The sequence below is a fragment of the Vipera berus genome, assembly GCF_964194415.1.
Source record: "Vipera berus genome assembly, chromosome: 1".
NCBI classification, from domain to species: Eukaryota; Metazoa; Chordata; class Lepidosauria; order Squamata; family Viperidae; genus Vipera; species Vipera berus.
In genome coordinates, this window is record NC_138202.1 from 79206691 (window position 1) to 79226471 (window position 19781).

The 19781-nt window shown below is 37.5% G+C and overlaps 1 protein-coding gene across 1 annotated transcript in view; it reads right to left on the reverse strand.

The window, feature by feature from the left end:
* The window catches only part of CD82 (CD82 molecule), an 81079-nt gene that overhangs the window by 46595 nt on the left and 14703 nt on the right, over positions 1 to 19781 (reverse strand). The window lies entirely within an intron of this gene.

Sequence of the window (19781 nt, forward strand, 5' to 3'; positions counted from 1 at the left end):
TATACGCTACATTACATATTATTATATTCCATATTAAGGATGAAAATATTTCAACAGGATAAACAAAGGGAAACATGTTATCGAGAGTAGCTGAGTGACACTCAAATGCAGATAAGATGTGGTAGTGTATGGTCAGCCTGTTTTCTCAAATTGGTATTTTCTATCTTAAGCATTTCAGAAACAACTGTTCTTCTTTCCAAGATAAATAAGGAGAGAGGGAGGAAGACAACTTAGGAAACATTTTCCTAAGTTTAAATTATATGCACATGGTAAAAAAAAAAAGTAATTGTTCCATGTATTTTAGTAGTGTAAGTATAACTGCTATTTATGTAAGCAGAATTCAGTTGGGAGCTCAGCCTCCATTCAAGATACTTCTTGAGCAAAATTCAAGTGAAGTTTGCAAAGGCCACATTCAAGAATACACCGTATTAGACTCCTCTAAGCAGTCACCCTTCAGAAAAAAACCAACCCTAAGCTCCCAGAGTTTCTAGTCAGCAGGAACAACAGCTTGGAATTCTGGGAATTGAAGTTCCAACACATCTGGAAGATGCAAGGTTGGGCATCAAAATGGTGTCCCATGGAAGATGGTGTAACAGGTTATTTTGATTAGGATGACATTAAATGCATATTTAATGTCATCCTAAACATATTTAACTCAATACGTGGAGTGCACACTATCATGCACATCTTGTTCATTTGGGTTTTTTCAGAAAAGAGATGTTTTTCCAGTAGGTCAGAGAAAGAAAATTCTCAATCTATTCATTCCAATTTCGTAATATAAACCCAGCTAGTCTTCTTTTTAGAAAAGCATACGTCAATAAGACCAAACACATAGCATGTTTTGCTGCTCCACCTCCCTTTTCCTCCAAGGCCTCAACTTCCAAATAGCCTACTGAAAGAAGTGTAAAAAGATACTGTGGGAAAGAAAGAGAAGGGTATGAGGAAATTTCCAGCTTTTTTTCAATGGAAAAAATAAAAGAATTTCAAAAGCCTCTGTTGAAAAGTTCCTCACGAACCCCAGGGAAAACTATTAAACAAAACTACAGCAAACCTAAATTAGAACTGCATTCTTAGTCCAAATTCCTGTTTCACATGTTAATGCCCAGCTATCATATCCTGCAACATGTACAATATTACAAGTACAAAAGACCAACTTTGGACTTCATGCACAAAAATTGGTATAAGCGTATAATAATGATTTATTTATTTATTTAGTTATATTTATATACCGCCCTATTCCCTGAGGACTCAGGGCGGTTTACAGGGAATTAAAAATCCAAAATACAAAAATTAAGAACCAAATTAAAAAATATTAAATTGACCCTGTACTCAATTAAAAAGAACCCCAAATTAAAAATTTCTCCTCAGTCTAACAATAACAATAACAATAATAATAATAAATAATAATAATAAGTTGGAAGGGACCTTGGAGGTCATCTAGTCAAACCCCCTGCTCAGGCAGGAAACCCTATACCATTTCAGACAAATGGCTGGCCAGTCTCTTCTTAAAAACTTCCAGTGTTGGAGCATTCACCGCTTCTGGAGGCAGGTTGTTCCACTGGTTAGTTGTTCTAACTGTCAGGAAGTTTCTCCTTAGTTCTAGGTTGCTTCTCTCCTTGATTAGTTTCCATCTGTTGCTTCTTGTCCTGCCTTCAGGTGCTTTGGAAAATAGCTTGGCTCCCTCTTCTTTGTGGCAGCCCCTGAGATATTGGAACACTGCTATCATGTCACCCCTCATCCTTCTCTTCATTAAACTACACATACCCAATTCCAGCAGCCATTCCTTATATGTTTTAGTCTCCAGACCTCTAATCATCTTTGTTGCTCTTCTCTGTACTCTTTCTAGAGTCTCAACATCTTTTTTACATCGTGGTGACCAAAACTGGATGCAGTATTCCAGGTGTGGCCTTACCAAGGCATTGTAAAGTGGTATTAGTACTTCACGTGATCTTGATTCTATCCCTCTGTTAATGCAGCCTAGCACTATGTTGGCTTTTTTGGCAGCTGCAGCACTGACTGAACTCAACTCAGCTGGAATCTGAATCTTTCCTAAACAGAATTAAATCCTCATGTTTATTTAACAAACCATATTATCTTTAGCCCTAAGTTATGGAAAAAACCATCACAAATGTCTATCACCAAAATGTCACAGGTTCTTTTACCTATATTCAATTTACTGGGCTCCATACCCAAAAGAACCAACAACAACACACAATACCAACAACAACCTACCAATACAACACACACAAACAAGCATTCACAGCTATTTTCACTACTTACCTGTACTCCACTTTTGCCCACTACTACTGCTGCTACTTCTACTACTGCTACTCCAACTACTTCTCATGAGCCCTATTATTCCTACTCCTTGTGAATTTTACTAGAGAAAATTATCCCTTTCCAGCTGCTTCAGGCTGCTTCACTTCCACACACAAACACACACCTCCTTCCCTCTTCTCGCTCTCACACACACATCACATTCTCTCAGCACAGCACATCATCTTGGTAACTGGCTTAAAGTGACAGGACAACAGCAGCACAGGTCCTGGCTATTTTTTGGATAGCTTGCTCTTTCTCACCTAGAATCTGTGATATTATCAATTCACCAATGAACAATAGCATGATATATGTTATTGGGGCAAGCCTACAACACAACTACTCTTCTATACACAAACTATTGTCTCATATCAGAGGTACAGTACACTACAGGATCCAATCTGGGTTGGTCACTGGGACCAAAGGTTTAGTCTTCCAAGCCTTCGGACTCATGTTGAAGCCCGTCCTCAGGGAACTTCTCTCTACCAGAATATGTTCCTGCAACATTATCCCAGGATGCACTTATTTGCCTTCACTCGTGAGGTATAGCATATACTTGCATGCAGAAATAAGACATTCACTAAAGCTATAGTTTTTAAAAAAACTAAATAGAGAAACCACTGCACAAAAGTATTATCTTTCTCAAAGTAATTGTTTTTTATGATAATAGGAGCACCACATTTCCTATAATTACATCCTTTCCTGTGAAAACTGGATTCCAGTCAAGAGGGAAAATACCATTTCTTGCCCACTAAATTTTTGGAAACCTTTAATTGTTCATATCTGTGTGTATACACATAAATACACACATTCCTTTTCCATTCAGAAAGAATGTTCCTTGTGTTAATAAAAACTTATTTTTGTGGTTCAAATCTTCAAGTCTGTAAACATGTTATCTGCTTGTCCCAGTAATCCCTTGGGAAAGTTATTCAGCTGGGCCAGTGGGAAAAAAGAAACAGCTCTCTGAAACTCCACAACTGCACATTGTTTTCTACAGTGTGTGCACATTAAGTGTGCGCTCAAGAAGAAATTACTACATAAAGGGATCGTCTGAGCTTGTGTTGTCTTATCCATTGTGCACAAGGCAGTTCTCTTGTTTCTGTATTACATATAAATTAATCCTGCTGACCTTGTGTAAGAGCCTAAAGACCTGGCTCTGTCTGGGGCTCCAAAAAAAAAAAAGATTTATAAACATAAATTTATCTCCAAGTTCTGTAATCAAGCTATATTTTTTTTAAGTTAGGGAAGAAAGCAACTAAATAAGTAAGTACGATGATCTTTTGAAAAAGCATTCTATATACTTTCCTTTTACCTGCAGCAAACTAATAAGCAGTAGCAGAATTAATAATCCCCTTGTTTATTAATAGGAGCCAACACATCCCTAGGGGCAATCAGCCAGGAAGTTTGTAGCTACCAATCAGATTAGCTTTGTCAAGTATAGTCAAAATGAAATATGCAAAGACAATTCCAGTAATTAAAAAATATACCACATCAGAACTGTTTCATCATCTACCAATGAAACCTAGCTGTTAAATTAACTGCAAAAATGAATTGTGCCAAACATCCAGGAATTTTGAAATTGGAGAGATTTTAGTTTGAATTAGCTGAATTTTATATTTGCAAGTTGGATTCTAAATGCAGAAGGCATAATGTCTGCAACACTGTGGCACCTGGCGGAACACACAGAGATCATAACAGCTATCTAATTCCACTGCTATTTTAAACCCCAGTTCCTGCATGCCACTTTCTTGTGTGAGGGAAAAAGAAATTTGCAGAATTGTATGCAAAAAGTTATGCACCTGGTCAAGTAGTATTCATCACTGAATCCCTAAAAGAATAGAAGCTGACACAATCTGTATAAGGAACAGAGTTAAACATCACAAATTTGAATATATACTTGAGTTCAGCTGTTTAGAAGTAGAAATAAGAATATAGCAGGTGTAGAGCTTAGACACTCTTTCAGTTAATGCTCTGCAACGTCTCTTTTACAGAAAGAACAATTTCCAATCTGTTTCTGAAACCAACCACAGACTTTCTATTCGTTTTTTATTTTTATTTTTTTGCAACCCTTTATTTGCAGTACTAAGTGAGAAATATTCTTTTTTTAAAATATACTTTATTATTTTTTAACATAATCACCTTAATATTTGGTAAACAGTATGTTTTCTGAGTTTACATTTAAGAAACATTCACTAACAGTTGATGTCTAAAATCTATATTCCACACATAACTTTACTTGATTTCCTTTTTCCCATAATGTTCTTTTTTACCAACCTTAATTTAATACAATTATTGTTGTTTTAATGAATGATGATTGAGTATAAAAGTTTTCTAATATTTCTACAGATAATAATCACATCAATCTATCTAGTCATTCTGGTTGTTTCATCATATATCCTGTTTACAGTTCTTGTTTATATTTGTTTTTCCCACAATGTTCAAAACATACTTACTGCTTAAGATTTTTTAAAGTTAATTACATTTAAATATTTAAGTCTATTTTTTCTCATGTAAGCCAATCCAATACTTTTACCTTTCTTAAGCAATAAATAAGATGAAAAAAAGAAAAAAGAATAAGAATTTAAAAAATAAAAAGATAATATGCTACTTAAAATTCCTATTTCCTATAAGCTAATACATATTTATTTCCAAACAAATCGTTCTTTTTTACCATAATTAAAAATATATTTAATCTTTAAATATTCCATTTAATAAATCTAGTCCTCTAGTCTTTTAACTCTTATTGAAAACATTTTAATCCATTATAATTTTCTTAAAGTCAATCACCTTTAGATATCTAAAACATTTCCTTTATATAAGCCATTCCAACTCTTCTATATTACTCATATCAAGAAATAAAATTAAAAAAAGAAAGTACTATGTTACCTGAGGGGCTCTTCCCTCTTAAAGTCAAATTCACATCCCAAATTTTTCTATTTCTTTAACCATATTCGAAGAGGTGTTTCTTTTTAAAATATTTTCATGATAGGCCCCATCGTCTATTTTCCTAATTTTCACTCAATATGTTCTGCTGAGTCAAAGAATCTTTCCATATTCTTGTAGGTGTTACTGTAGATATAAAAGGTAAGTCAAGTACAATATCTTTGTGAGAGGCATTTATTTGCCCACTCATTTTTGTTGAATATCTTTTTCTTTCTTTTTCTCTCTGCTTCTCTTATCATTTTTGTCTCTCCAGTTCTAGTGTTTTTCCTTGCATCTCTACAGTCCATTTTGTCCAATCTTTTTTCTTATCCTCAAATTTGTTTTGTGGTGTTAAAGTATAAGTTGTCTTTTCCAAATCCAGTATTTCTTGTAATTTTTTTCCCACTTGGGTTAAATCATACTTCTTTGTTTTGTTAGGTTCCATCTTTAAGTCTCTATCCTCAAATTTATATTCAGTTGTCTGTTTCATCTGTTCCTTCTCTGTTGTTGTTTCCTGGGATTTTTTTTGATGTAAAGTTAAATTGGAGATAAATTGGTTTATATTTTCAAAGTCATTTTGGATTTCTTTGTGGTTTGAAATCATTGTTATTTGAATTAGTTGCAAGATATCATAAGTCTCCTCTTGAAAAGTATTTATTTTTTCTTGATAGGTTCTTTCTATAAATCTCTGATTTTCCATGATGACCAAGAATCCAAATTTTCTTTTCTCTGCAAATAGCTTTGGGGTTAGAATTAAATAGATACTTGTAATCCAGAAAGTTCAAAAAAGTTTTTTTGTTCCCTGAAGTTTGTAAGTCTCACTTTATCTGCAGCCCAGATTGTTTTATTTTTTGTCACAGCTGTTCTCTATTGTTAGATCTTTGAAGGTCACAAGTAGAGATTTGTTTTTTTCCAGATTTTGCCAAGTCCTGCATGAAAGCCATAGCTGTCATAGTCTTCATCCACCACTAGATGTCAGCACTGGTTTACTTTTCAAATTTTCAAAATGAACAAATTGCCTTTAAAATGAGAATCTTAACCATTCAGTAACTTCAAACTTATCCAAATTTAGGTTTTATAGTCATTTCATTTCATTTCAATACATTTTGGTCCTCCATAAAAGGTTTAATTTGCCACTTCTATTAGTAAAAGGGTGGGGCAAAAATCCCCCTCCTTCACTTTTAGAGGTTTTTTGCTTCTTAGGATTTTTTTTCTTCAGGAAAGCTGATAAGTAGGATAGAGAAGATCAATGTTCTTACCCAGATTCAAATGCGCTGTTTACAATCAGCTTAAAATAGTGCTTTTGACTTCAGTTGCTTGCAGCTTGGGCTAGACTCTGAAGTTAGGCTAGCCTTTCTCCTGTTGGTTTCTGGAAGGCTTCTCCTGGACCGATCGGGGCAACCACTGTCTCTCCAAGGTCCCTGGGACTTCCTTCCTTCTTTGCCGTCTCTTGGGGGCAGCTTCTGGCTCATTTAGGGTCCCCTAACAGGAAGAAACTCAACCAAAGGGCATGGAGTCCCGAACTCCTTGACTGCTGCGTTGCTGCACAGGACTGGAAGTCTCCTAAGTCAGAAATATTCTTAGAACATTTGCATGTACTATGTTGAGTTTTTTCCCCAAGATCATGACATCATTCGTACTCAAATGTAGCCCTATACCAGGGGTGCCAAACTGTGGCCTGGTTGCATTACATGGAGGCCACGCCCACCCCAGCAATGCAAAAAAAGTCATGATACGTCATGACACATCACGTGACACGGCAAATTTGACACCCATGCCCTACACTATTCCCTATATCTGGATTATTCCTCCTGCTTTTTCTTGGCAATAACTTGTCTTCTCCATTTGTAGCACCTGAAGTGTAGACGCTTGAGATGTTCAATTGCATGTAGAATAGTTTTCAGAACGTCATAGGCTGAGTGTGGAGGGGGAATTCACATAAATGCCTTTATACAATTAATGTCCTCTCTGAATGGCTTCTCCCCTAATTAGGGTCAATAGTGCCAAAAAAAGCACACAAATACATTTTCAAAAAAAAAAGCTAAGAGATTTATCATAGCATCAAAACATAAGGATTTTTTCCCTGACTACAGACCTAATAGCTTATGCTAGAAGCATAAGCTTCATTTACAAGACAAAGAAAAGTCCCATAGGCACTAAAGGATGATGTCTATAGCACTCCAGAAACATATTTCAATTCTTAATAATCTATAGCAGGGGTCCCCAACCCCCCACTGTGGACTGCTACTGGAGGTAACGAGTGCATGAGTGACCGTACGTAGAGCATCTCGGTCCAGATAGGGGCGCAACTGGCGCACCAGGCGAACCTGGACAAATGCCCCCCTGGCCACAACTCCTATATGTTCTTCAAAACTGAGTCGTGTATCCAGGAGGATGCCTAAGTTGCATACCCTATCAACGGGAGGTAACACCTCTCCTCCCATAACCAAAAATGGAACCTCTTGGACTAAACGAGATGTCGGTATGTAAAGTCACTCACTTTTAACCTATCAGCTGATAGGATAACTTGGGTTGCACCATGAACTGAGATTGTCCCTATGTTACAGTCTTTCTCCTGGGTCTGTCAGCTGTTAAGTGGGCTACTTTCTCAACAGCACTAAATTGGTGGGAAAAAGTTTCCTTCCTGTGCCACTGCACAGTTGTTATACAGAAAATCCAATTTGAAAGATTTCCTGCTCTGCAAAACAAACTTGCCCTAGAGGACAGGGCTCAGTATAGAATGGGTATGCCATCATCAGACTCAGTAGTTAATAGAATCTGGGCCAATCCTAACCATTGGGGGTTCATCTTAATTAATTTATTTATTTATTAATGTGCCAAAGACAGATCAGTCAAAGCATGTCAGGTTGCAATCATTGTAAAAAATGCGTGAGAAGGGAAAGCATTACTTTAACAGAGATACAGCTAAGGATGACTTAAGGCTGTCTCAGGCATAGGCTGAAGATCATATGACTGAAACATCAAGAGGACACAGCTGGAAGATACTTCATACAGTGGTGTGATGCAAGTAATGAAGGGTTCTGACAGAGATCTTAAAGTATCAAATCTCAAATATGGAATGGCTTTATCACATGTAAATAGAGAAAGGGTTCTTCCTGTGGGTTAAACTATGTAGGCTACATAGAAATAGTTAATATGAAAAATCTTACAGGGTTAAGACCATTATTTTTCAGTTTGTCAACCCAGGAAGAAAAGTTTGTACCATCTGCATTAGCTACCTGCCTCCTGAATTATAACAAGGAGATGCTGACATAATTACAATATACAAAGCTGGTGGAAGTTATCCAGACCAAAGCATGGGAAGAGAGACACACAGCTACAAAACATAGGAAAATGTTTTGTAGTTCCCTGGGAATGCACAGCTGAAGCATCCAAAAATTAAAATAGAAAAGTAGACTTCACTGAGATTCTTCAGATTATTCTAATTAATAGGGAGGGAGGATTTTTGAATAAGACTACCGTATTTTCCGGCGTATAAGACGACTGGGCGTATAAGACGACCCCCTACATTTCCTGTTAAATTATAGGGTTTGGGCTATACTCGCCGTATAAGACTACCCCTCTTCCAACGCACACCAAATAAAAATTAAAAAACATCAGATTTGATTTTAATATGGTAATTTTAATTCAAATGCTTATGACATGCAGGTACTTAGTAGGAAAACTGTCACTTATAAACATAAGGCTGTTTGTCATCAAACATGTAAACATAAAACAGTGCAAGTGGATTAAACTTTAATAATAATAATAGTAATAGTAATAATAATAATAATAATAATAATAATAATAATAATAATAATAATAATAATAATAATAAGAAGAAGAAGAAGAAGAAGAAGAAGAAGAAGAAGAAGAAGAAGAAGAAGAAGAAGAAGAAGAAGAAGAAGAAGAAGAAGAAGAAGAAGAAGAAGAAGAAGAAGTAGTTGGAAGGGACCTTGGAGGTCATCTAGTCCAACCCCCTGCTAAGGCAGGAAACCCTATACCATTTCAGACAAATGGCTGTCCAGTCTCTTCTTAAAAACTTCCAGTGTTGGAGCATTCACCACTTCTGGAGGCAGGTTGTTCCACTGGTTAATTGTTCTAACTGTCAGGAAATTTCTCCTTAGTTCTAGGTTGCTTCTCTCCTTGACTAGTTTCCATCCATTGCTTCTTGTCCTGCTTTCACGTGCTTTGGAGAATAGCTTGGCTCCCTCTTCTTTGTGGCAGCCCCTGAGATATTGGATCACTGCTATCGTGTCACCCCTCACCCTTCTCTTCGTTAAACTACACATACCCAATTCCAGCAACCGTTTCCTATTTTCCTAATTCACTTTTTCACTTTTCCTAATTCACTCTAAAGCTTTCCCTGCGCAGAGCCTTAAGTAACACCAGCTGCCTGCAATTAGTGCAGGTTCTCATCCCACCAGGCTCAAGGTTGAGTCAGCCTTCCATCCTTCCGAGGTAGGTAAAATGAGGACTCAGATTGTTGGGAGCAATAAGCTGACTTTGTAATAATGCTGCTTGTGTGGGGGGGGGTGAAAGCTCTAATAGGCAGGCATATACATAGAATGAAGGCTATTGCTAAGCACATTGATTTGTGCTTTAAATTGTAAGCCGCCCTGAGTCTTCGGAGAAGGGTGGGATATAAATGGGATTAAAAAAAAGACCAAATGGGAGATCCGCTCCAGGTTTTCCAACCAGCCCACCCAGTTCCTGAGTCAAATGTGTCCTTAGAGCTAAACTGCTGCTCTGCTAGCATTCCCCACCTGCCTTTCAAATTGCTCTTGCATTCCCCACCTGCCTACAGCTGCTCTTCAACTTTAGAAGGAAAGAAGCCCAGACCCCAGCCTGTAAAAAATCACAGACTGCAGCTTCTACTCCAATTGGTCCCGCTTTCCCTGCGCAGACTAAATGGAAGATCCGCTCCAGGTTTTCCAGCCAGCCCTGTCCCTAAATTTTCAGCACCCCGGCGTATAAGATGACTTTTGAGAAGATTTTCATGGGTTAAAAAGTAGTCTTATACGCCGGAATCTACGGTATTTATTGAAAATTCTTCAAAGAACATCAAAACTAAGAAAAAGTAAAAGGAACAAGAAAAGGAACAAGAAAAAAGAAAGTGTAGAGAGAAAGAATTAAAAAGAAATAGAAGTAGTTTCCAATTTCCTTTCCATCAAATGTATATAAAATTGCAAAGTTATCTTTTACTGCGTGTTTACAAAAGAAAACTATTTTTTTCTATTTTGCATTTTTTTTCTCATCATCAACCCCACAAATCATAAATACATTTTTCCCATTTCATGCAAAAAGATTGGGTTTCTAGTCAAGCATAAATGTAGATATGTATCAATTCTTCTCCAATCGTATTCACCAATAATTCCTCCACTGCAGTTAGTGTTGAACTTTTTCATTTTTAAGCATATAATTATCTCACTGCAGTTATAAAAATGTTCCATGGTTTTTGGGGGGGTTTTGTAGTTGCTTATCCATTAGCTGCAAAAAAAAAAGTTTCTGGTTTCAATTGTACTTTAAACTTTATAATTTTCTAATTTAATGTTCATAATTCATAAATTTTTCATTTAATTCTTCAGAATTAATATTCTCAAGAGTTTAATCTAATTGCTACACTAAGCAATTTCTTTTGCTCAAAGAAGGCATGTAAGCCACACAGAACGAAGTCAGAAGACATTAATGCTATAGAACAGGGGTATCAAACTTGCAACATCATGTGACATGGGCGCGGTTTCGGCATGACACATCCGGCCGGTGGGCCGGCAGTTTAACACTCTGCTATAGAATGTGCTACACAGTTTACAACCATGTTGTATGTTGGCTATGTGAACTGATTTAATCCCATGCACAAAAGCTTAATACCAAGAGGTAATTTGTTTGCCCCATTTCCTTAACTATTATTGTAAAATTAAAAGGCTTATTCCACACCCTTGAAACACCCATAGTATGTTTAATCCTCCAGTTTTACTGTTATCAATCCCAACATGACTTGTCCACTGTCAAGTTTCAAGCTGATTAATTAATGACTGTCCAGTCTCTTCTTAATTTAAATCAATTTAAATGCATTTATATTTTATCCTAAGATTACATCATGGATTCCTTCTTTCCATTCTTTCCACACTTTCTAATTATCAAATCACAACTTCATTTTTTAATGTTTTCAGCAAAAAGTCCATAAAAGTCACTGAAGTTGGCAAACCTTAGAGGATGCTTTCTTAAAAATGCAAATACCAGCACTGATAGGTAGTATTACCATCACCTAGGTATTATATACCATCACCTAGAAGCACCATATCCCTGAGCCAGGACTAAAGTCAGTCCTATCAGCTATTCTGTGTGGTTAAATGTGCTTCTTAGCATCCCATCTCTGAAATAACTTAGTCACAATATACAGCAGAAGACACAGGAGGCTATCTATGTCAACCTCAATCCAAGTGCAGCCTGTATACATTTAATATTTAATATTTCTAGCTTGCATGATTTAAAGGGAAACGTGTTGTTAGGATCCAACATTAATCAAAAGCTTAAAAACATTGCAAGCGCCAGATTTCTGGATTCTTCCACATTACTTCTTTCCATTCTTTCCTAATAATAGCCTCCATCCTCATTTACTCCATCTCTCTGCCTTAACTCAAACAAACTTCTGACATCAGTACTCAATTTTCTCTAAAGCAACACATGTCATGTCACTATGTTGAGCAGAAGTTGTTGTTCAGGCTATCTCAAGCTAAATGGTAAATTTCTGATTTTATTTTTTAACAAAGGAAACAGGGAAAATCTTATTAGCAGCATCACATTGACGAACAGACTTTTATATTCACTGGACTGGGAATGAGAACAGAATGGAGCCCATTACTGAGTAGTTGGGTGATCCTAATGCACTAAAGTGGAACAATAAGAATACATTAGATATTTAAAGAACTGGTGAGTTTCATAACCAAGTCCCAACACCGATTTTTCAGCATTATACTAAGTCTCCTCTACCATTTGTTGCACCATGGTTGAAAAGCCACAAGAGCATTTATCACTTTGACCAGAAGAATTTAAGCAGATGGAACTCTGGCTAAGCAAAGGGGCTGGGGAAGAATAGACATATGGTGTCAAATACCACAGGAATTTGGCAGCTGAAGAAGAGGCTGGATTTATACAGGAAAGTACATATGGAAAGCCAGGGTGGGTGGGGTGGGTGGGGTGGGAGGGAGGGAATCCAAGCAGACAGGCATATGTGATGCTGTGTTTTGGTCCAGATTGTCTGGTGAAGGGCTAACCAAGAACAAAAGCGGGCTGGGTGGCCTCTTCCAATTGCACAGAGCATTATACTTTAAATTTGTAACATGTAGATCACGTGTCCACCAAGCCTGAATAGAATCAGGTTTGCACAACTCCAACTTGAAACTGGGCTTTTAAAGGACTGTAATCTCAAAAAGTTATGGCTCCCTCTATTACTCCTAAATTAATAATAAGCCAGTAAGTCAAGTTGGTAGAGAACTATAGGAGGACCTAGGATTCTCAGGTTCTTCAAAATTAGCTAACAAGGATACCTTTGTTTCTTGTAGCTGAAGAATGGAATAACACAAAAGACCCATAAGACAACAAAGGTTGGCTTGGAATGGTTGCAAAAAACTTCTACAATTGAATACTGTATGCAAAAAATAAAATATAAAAAAATTGTAGGCATTTTGTATAACTCTTCAGCCCAAAAGGTTACCAGAGAGGTTTTTTTAGACTTAATGGCACATTCTTGCTCTCGAGCTAAAATGTAATTGACCTAGCATAAAAGGCAGAGAGATTGGGAAGGAAGAAGAAATAAGCATGTTCAAGCATTTGTTCCTAATTTAGCCTTTGGCAATTCACACTGAGGAAATTGATGCCATCAAGAATGCCAGAGAGTGGAGAGCTCTAAGGAAGGATGAGGCGATAAGAGAACAAACAAAAAAACATGTTTAGTACAAACTTTTGGTGTCTGTATCCAAATCAAGCACTGTATTTACTACCTCTAGTCGATAAACAGCTGGAAACATCCACATTTTTCCATATCTGAATAGACTTAAATTCTGCATTCACAGGGTTTTAGCGCTAACAACCAAAAAACACTGTACACCTATTCCAGCTTCCCTTTGACAGGTTGGGGTTTTTTTTTAGAAATAAAAAAGATACACAGACTGGTACTTAGATGATTTTGGCAAACTAAACAAGTTTGGATCACGGGAACAGCAGACCATCAGAACATTCCAGTGCTGTAAGCTTGACCGGGAATCAGAAAATTATCCCAAAAATAGGCTAATGGCAAATCGCTTCCCTATTATTGCTAAGAAAAAATATGGATGCATCCATGAAATCCACAGGAATTCAGCTTGAGCTGAAGGAGACTCATACAAAGTGGAAGACATGGAAGGAATACACATAGAAAGCAGCCTCATTTGGATCCTCTGTGATTGCCAAAAAAAGCCTAGTCTAAAAGCATCCAGAAGACTTCCTGTGCATTATCTACCTGTTGGTAAAAGTATTTATTGCCTGGAACTATGTTGCCCATCTGCATGGTGAATGTTTTCTTCTACAGAGAGCACTAAATGCTTAAAAGCACCACAAGAACCATGGCAATAACTTCAGGATCTCTTATTCTCCACAGTTAACGTATCCCAAGCACCTAGTGATGCTAGAACTAAGTAAGATTTGTGTTTGTATAACATGTTCTAAGCAAGGCTGCCTTCAAAATGAATTAAAAGCATTTGTTAGAACAGAATGAGATCTGGATAGTTGCAGGGTCAAACCATACTACACTTATTTGATACCAGCTACACCAACATCAGGGACGCGGTGGCTTAGTGGGTTAGGACGCTGAGCTTGTCGATAAGATGGTCGGCAGTTTGGCGGGTCAAATCCCAAATGCCGCGTAACAGAGTGAGCACCTGTTACTCATCCCAGCTTCTGCCAACCTAGCAGTTCAAAAGCACATAAAAATGCAAGTAGAAAAATAGGGACCACTACGGTGGGAAGGTAACAACGTTCCGTGCGCCTTTGGCGTCTAGTCATGCCGGCCACATCACCACGGAGACATCCTCGGACAAGCACTGGCTCTTCGGCTTTGAAACGGAGATGGGCACCGGCCCCTAGAGTTGGAAACAACTATCACGCATGTGTGGGGGAACCTTTACCTTTTACACCAACATCAGTTTGACTCTAGGTTCAATTAAAGTGCCAATAAGCTTGGAACCCATAAATGGCTATGAAACTATTTACTGAAAGACCATCAATGTCTAACTGAATCCATTCAGAGGTTAAGCATGGCCATGGAGGCCTGCATCTACACCTGTTAGTACAAACTGTCAGAGGTTTTTCAGTGGTTGTCTGATATTTGAAGCATTCCTTTCTATGGTAGGCTTGCAGTTACTTTGTTTTTAAACTGCTTTTTTGTTGAAACAATAAAATGGAGTTTTTGAACCACCACTGACTTGTTTCATGTCATAATATGAATATTAGCTGCGACGCTCAAAATGATTTTATATAGTTTTTATGCAACCATTTAAAACATGTTACTATTTTTAAATGAAAAAGCACTAAAAAGACTTTGTTTTGGAAGACAATATCTATACAAGGCCATAATCAACAGCCTCAAAATTTATGATAAGAGTTTCAAAACCTTAGGCACACAGAATGACTATCAAAAATTAACTGGATAAAACAAGAACCAGGGCAGGGCAAGGCAGCTGAAAGATCCAGGAACGCCTACTTATGTTACCACTTCATCACAAGGAAAAAAAAGGGAGTAAAAATATGTGACACATTTATTTCCCTGTACGAATTTGCAGATCAAATGCAATTTACTTAAACCGATTACACTGGTTGAGTCAGCAAATTCTTTTCCACAATGGAGCATGCTTATTAGGTTAGAATGAAGATGCAGCAATGAGCAAGAGGTTTAGGGAAGAACCTCTAGCCCCAGAATTAGCTATATATATAGCTTGGAAGGGAAAGGCATGCCAATAGGGTGTACAAATGGCTGTAATAGTAATCCCAGAGTTAGTTATTTAATTTAAAGATGCACTCATCAAAAATCAAGAAATTCTATTATGTACAAGAAAGAATAAAGCACCTATTTATTTGGCTATAAGATTAGATGCTGCATGAAAAGCGAATCTGGGGAGATAGTTATTAGACAGGGCAAAATGCCAAGAAAATGTAAAGCCTCTGAGTTGATTTTTTTTACCATGTAAATGAACATTGAAAGGATGTCTTTATTAGGATTTTACAATAGCAAGCTTGACAGGACTTCTCTTCAGTCTGGATTTTACATTAAATAGACTCTTATTGCCATTGTAGGCCACAATGTAATTTCAGAAATGGAAAATACGTTGTTCCACAATTAAAATAGGAAGGCTATCTTTAAAGGTGGCCTGTTCAGGACACAGCCTTTCATAGGAGAGACCACCTACTTCAAATTGCTTCTGCTTGTCCTGCAAGATCAAGTAGAGTGGTTGTGTTTCAGATCCTTTTGCTCAAAATGCAACCTATCAGCATCAGTGCACCCTTTCTGTCACAGTATTTGCTCATTGGAATAGCATCCCACCTCATCTCACCCTCCCACTCTGAGATCTAGAGAGGGCTCTCAGTATGAGGATGTTTGGAAAGGTTTGAAAACATATGGCAGTTCTCTTAGGTAGGGTGGTGTTGATCCCCTGTAGAATGTTATCAAATTACTTACCTTCTCTCTTCCAGAGGCACAAGATCTTCATTCCCATTTTTCCCCCTGTTTTTAATGTCTATGGAGATTCCCAGTCATCCAGGTCATAGTTGTCCCAAAGGTGCTTTTTCAGGAGGCAACTGGACTTTCTTGTTTTTCTTTGAAGATGTGACACTTCTCATCCAAGAAGCTTCTTCAGCTCTTGGATGAGAAGCGAAAAGTCTTCAAAGAAAAACAAAAAAGTCCAGTTGCCTTGGGAAAATACCATCTTTGGGTCTTGCTTTTAATGTTGTAAGCTGACCAGAGTTATGATGGAAATGGGTAGCTTCTGAATTCAAGGTGTCCATGGAGTGTTAAAAAGCAAGCATGGTAGCTGCAATAGCATGATAAACTTTTCCCACTTTTTTTACATGTATTTCACACGCAAAGCCACAAAATAAAAGTTGGGACTTTCAATCTTACAAAAAAGATGAGACTTTGGGGGGGGGGAGTGCAAAGAAGAGCAACTAAGATGATTAAAGGCCTGGAGACAAAAACAGAAGAATGGTTGCAGGATTTGGGTTTGTCTAGTCTAGAGAAAAGATGGACTAGGGATGACATGATAGCAGTATTCCAGTATTGGAGAGCTTGCCACAAAGAGGAAGTGATCAACTTATTTTCCAAAGCATCAGAGGGCAGGACAAGAAAGAATGGATGGAAACTAATCAAGAAGATAAGCAAACTGGAATTAACGAGAAACTTCCTAGCAGTGAAAACAATTAACTACTGGAACACCTTGCTGTCAAAAACTGTGGGTGCTCTGTCACTGGAGATTTTTAAGAAGAGACTGGACAGTCACTTGTCTGAAATAGTATAGGGCCTGCTGCTTGAGCAGAGGATATCAATATCATCCCAACAGTGAAGCATGGTAGTGGCAACATCATGCTGTGGGAGTGTTTTTCAACAGCAGGGACAGGGAGACTGGTCAGGGTTGAGAGAAGGCTGAATGGAACAAAATACAGGGATATCCTCAATGAAAACCTGTTCTACAGCACTCAGGACCTCAGACTGGGTCCCAGGTTCACTTTCCAACATGACAACTATCCAAAGCACACAGCCAGGAGTGGCTTAAGGACAACTCTGTGAATGTCCTAGAATGGCCCAGCCAGCGCCCTGACTTGAACCCTATTAAACATGTCTGGAGGGACCTGAAAATGGCTGTCCAATGGTCACCATCCAACTTGACTGAGTCTGAGAGGATTTGCAAAGAAGAATGGCAGAAAATCCCCCAATCCAGGTTTGCGAAGCTTGTCATATCATACCCAAAAGACTCAAAGTTGTAATTGCTGCCAAAGGTGCTTCAATAAAATGCTGAATGAAGGGTCTGAATACATATGGCAATGTGATATTTCAGCTTTTTCTTTTTAATAAATTTAAATTCTGTTTTCACTTTGTCACTATGGGGTACTGAGTGTAATGAGGAAAAAAATGAATTTCAATTTCCACTGTAGAATCAGGCTGCAGAATAACAAAATTGACAACAGTGAAGAGGGTCTGAATATTTTTGAATGCACTGTATGCTTCATAGTGCTTTACAGCCCTCTCTAAGCTGTTTACAGAGTCACCATATTGCCCCCAACAATCTGGGTCCTCATTTTACCAACCTCATAAGGATGGAAGGCTGAGTTAACCTTGAGCCGGTCAGGATTGGCAGTTGGCAGAATTAGCCTGAAATACTGCCGTCTAACCACTGTGCCATCACAGCTCTTATATATGTAGTGCTTATGATATAAAGAAAACAGATTAATGCATGCACACATGAGCTAACCAAAAGATTCATTTGCACAAGTTTTATTCAATATAAGATAATAGATAGGTAGGTAACACCAAAAAAAGGAAAAGAGAGGACTGTGGAATAAACAAAGAAATCTTCTGATGGGAAGAGACTGTTCACTGACTTGCTATTCATGACAACTTCAATGAGCCCAGCACACTAGTCAGTGTTTCTTCTCCTTTAGCTAAAAAATTCAAAGAAAGCTACAACATGAAGCTGTTGCCAATGCCAGCAGCATCAGAAAGTCCACTGAATTAGTTTAAATCTCCCCAAAGCATTTCAAATGTACCTAATTCAATTCAATGCCTCAAATCAAATCATCATTTCAAAAACTGAGAGTGAATCTCTTTTAAATTATTGCTCCAAAATGAGTCTTCACACAATTCTAATTCCTAGGGCCTCTAAGGGTACAATTTCCTAAATAACATTAAGTATGAAATTTGCCTGAAAAAAATGCAAAAGTTACAGAATATTTTCTATTGACTTCAAAAATTCCTTTGTCTGAGTTATATTCAGTGATGCATGAAACCTGAGGTGTCAACCAAAAAGGTAAGAATGTATGATGTAGGAGGTTCCACAAAAAGTACTAAAAGTCATAGTTTTGCAGTAATATTTCGTAAAGTTCAAAATATTATAAAATAATATAATAATCCTATGGATAAGAGCAGGGCAATTTGGTATCACTATTTTTCAGAACCGGTGTATGAAACCTGAATGATACATGTTACATTACTAACCCCAAATATTCTTTGATTTCTATTAGGAAAAGATAATCCCGGTTAACACAGTTTTGGGCAGAGAGAAGAAACTAATTATAATGTTACTGAGTTAATTTCAAGCCTCTTGATATTTGCTTATTTACATTCCAAAGAGAACACATGTTTTGTAAGGTTTGATTACATTACACTTTATGTGGCATAACATGTAATTTAGAATTTGCCCTAGAGTAACAACTTCTGGGCATCTTATTGCTGGTGTTATGATGCAATTGGGGAATAAAGCTACATGCTTACTCTCCAAAGTACAGTCTTAAAGACAGACCAGTCTTTATTGTATGTATACTGCATCTTCCTTCTAACTCAGAGGAGCACAACTTGAGTCCCTAAGACACCATGCTGTTCCCCTAATCACTGGAAGCAACTCTTAACTTGCAATTCAATTATAATTTTTAAAGTGGCAGAAGGGGGGAAAATAATAAATACAGGATTATATTCACTAGATTCATTTCATTACATTTAAATTTAAATGCATGCCCTAGCCTAGCCTTCTTTTCAGAGCATGTCCCCCCCCCAGCATAGTACTCAAAGAACAAATGTGGGCCTTAATCTAAAAAAAAAGTTCTGTTTATAGCCTTAATTATAATTTTATTTATTTATCAAATTAATATAGTTATCCAAAGGCAATTCTGGGTGGCACAATTCTTAGTCGCTGGAGGGAGAATAACTAAGGGCATTATTTTGAAAGGTTTTTAAAAAGTTAATTCATTCTAAAAATACAATGCACTCCATGGGTATTCATACTTGGAGAGTTCCTTGTGAGCCTAAGAGAAATCACTGCAAAGGATGACAGAAACCTGAATTGTTTTAACCTGCAATTCCAATTCTTCTGCCCACAGAAGTGCTGGCCATTATGGGACTGGACTGACCATCAAGGGCACAATTTTCTCAGTATTCAAGAAAATACTCTAGCTTGTGGGAATGTCTTCATTCTCAGTTGAAATTATGAATGGAGTGGAGAGAACTGCACATACAGTCTACTGAGCACTGTCTTTCCAGCAGTACTACTGAAATAACAGGTCTCAGGACTGGGCCAGCTTCTACATATCTGATGATAAAACTGTCTCCTATAGGGTTAACAGAACAACAGTGTAGGTGGTAAGAAGAGTGAAGAAGTAGAACCACTTTCTCAAATCGAACAGGCAACTGTTGGCCTTCTTTCAAGAACTGTTACCCCAAGGAGCTAGCTGTAAAATGGTGGGAGGATCACAATTCAATTCTGCTATTACGAAGAAGATATGTAACATTTCATGGGGGAGGGATA